This window comes from Lottia gigantea (genome assembly GCF_000327385.1).
Source record: "Lottia gigantea unplaced genomic scaffold LOTGIsca_61, whole genome shotgun sequence".
Lineage (NCBI taxonomy): Eukaryota > Metazoa > Mollusca > Gastropoda > Lottiidae > Lottia > Lottia gigantea.
The window spans coordinates 1,744,157-1,746,445 of record NW_008710086.1 but is presented as its reverse complement, the minus strand read 5'-3'; positions in this window follow the sequence as shown (position 1 = coordinate 1,746,445).

Below are 2,289 nucleotides of genomic sequence, written 5' to 3'. Positions count from 1 at the left end.
CGACAAAAATTGTGGTTGTGGTTGTGGTTTCTAATCGTGGTCGATGTGTGCCCCAACCGTATCCAATTCAGAGTGCTAACGGGTCTCTGGGTCATCATAGCAACTGTTACAGTATAAGAGGTTTCTAAGTCTTGCTTCCTGTTTTTTATGTCAGGTGAGATCAGGAAGTGTGAAGTGGACATGAAGGAGCACATCAACGAGAGAGAGGGTTTTTTCTATATTTATTACGTCTCTTATATTATTTGTATTTTATTACAATATTTGTACAGTAATCCGAATAATATACAAACTAGCAATATTAAATTAGCAATCAGACTTCGTCTATCTAGAAGTAGACTGTTTAATGTCTGTTATATGAGGAGCCTTCACAAAGCTTTAAGTAGACATCTATGATTGAAGGACACACCACTTAAGTTGTTTTATTACAATATTTGTAGTTGTCTTGACAATATACAAACTAAAAATATTAACTGAGAAACTGAAACATTTGACAGTTTGTGTTCTACCGAAGTTTGACAAGAAGAGATTTGCAGACAACTGATTTATTTCAGTCTGTGTCGCTACTGAAGTTTGAGACATAGAGATTGTCAGACAACTGATCTATTTCAGTCTATATCCCTACTGGGGTTTCAGGTTTAAATCTTTAAGAAAGGAATGTATTAATATTTGCTTTATCTGCTGATAAATCTCAATCTTAGACATCGTATTTGTATTCAGCAGATAGCAGATTTGTATCTCTATAAGCTAGTCAAACCCATAAATCTTTAAAGATACGTCTCTACTAAAATTAATTGATAATCATAACTATGGCAGTCCCTGAAGGTTTGGAACAATAAAATGAAATCATTGTCTAAAAAGTATTTACCCCAGCGGGCTAGGTTTTACACAATATAATACTTACAATGATATTAATTATTTACATAAACACCGTCAAGACAGATCGTCAGATAAAACCGACTCTTACAGTTATAAATCTTTTTAGTCGAGGAAAGATTATGGTGCTCATCGGGTCTTGTTCAAAATTTAAACTCCAGCAGTCAACTATACTTTTAGGAAAAATAGTAATAGAGACGATACTAGAATAAACTGACTTTGTAGAAGGTAAATAGTAATAGAGACGATACTAGAATAAACTGACTTTGTAGAAGGTAAATAGTAATAGAGACGATACTAGAATAAACTGACTTTGAATAGGGCAAATGGTAATAGAGACGATACTAGAATAAACTGACTTTGTAGTAGGTAAATAGTAATAGAGACGATACTAGAATAAACTGACTTTGTAGAAGGTAAATAGTAATAGAGACGATACTAGAATAAACTGACTTTGTAGAAGGTAAATGGTAATAGAGACGATACTAGAATAAACTGACTTGGTAGTAGGTAAATAGTAATAGAGACGATACTAGAATAAACTGACTTTGTAGAAGGTAAATAGTAATAGAGACGATACTAGAATAAACTGACTTGGTAGTAGGTAAATAGTAATAGAGACGATACTAGAATAAACTGACTTGGTAGTAGGTAAATAGTAATAGAGACGATACTAGAATAAACTGACTTTGTAGTAGGTAAATAGTAATAGAGACGATACTAGAATAAACTGACTTTGTAGAAGGTAAATAATAATAGAGACGATACTAGAATAAACTGACTTTGTAGTAGGTAAATAGTAATAGAGACGATACTAGAATAAACTGACTTTGAATAGGGCAAATGGTAATAGAGACGATACTAGAATAAACTGACTTGGTAGTAGGTAAATAGTAATAGAGACGATACTAGAATAAACTGACTTGGTAGAAGGTAAATAGTAATAGAGACGATACTAGAATAAACTGACTTGGTAGTAGGTAAATAGTAATAGAGACGATACTAGAATAAACTGACTTGGTAGAAGGTAAATAATAATAGAGACGATACTAGAATAAACTGACTTTGAATAGGGCAAATGGTAATAGAGACGATACTAGAATAAACTGACTTTGTAGAAATGATATTACATCTTATGTGGCACAATAACTAATTTATAAAATGTACTATAGTTTATTATAATCTTAATGCAGTGGCGTGTCTATATAACAATTTCTTCTGAATATCTCTGATGTCTTTTCATATCTATAACACAATTTATATGTTACTTCCACATGGCGTTTCTCTTGCCGTTCAGTAAATATGTACTTAAATTCTTCTAGCCAGTATGGATACAATTCGATTCACGAGGTCGATTTAGAAGACTGAATGAAATGGTTCGGAGATCAACAAATTAGTGAAAGTAATTGCTCTAGA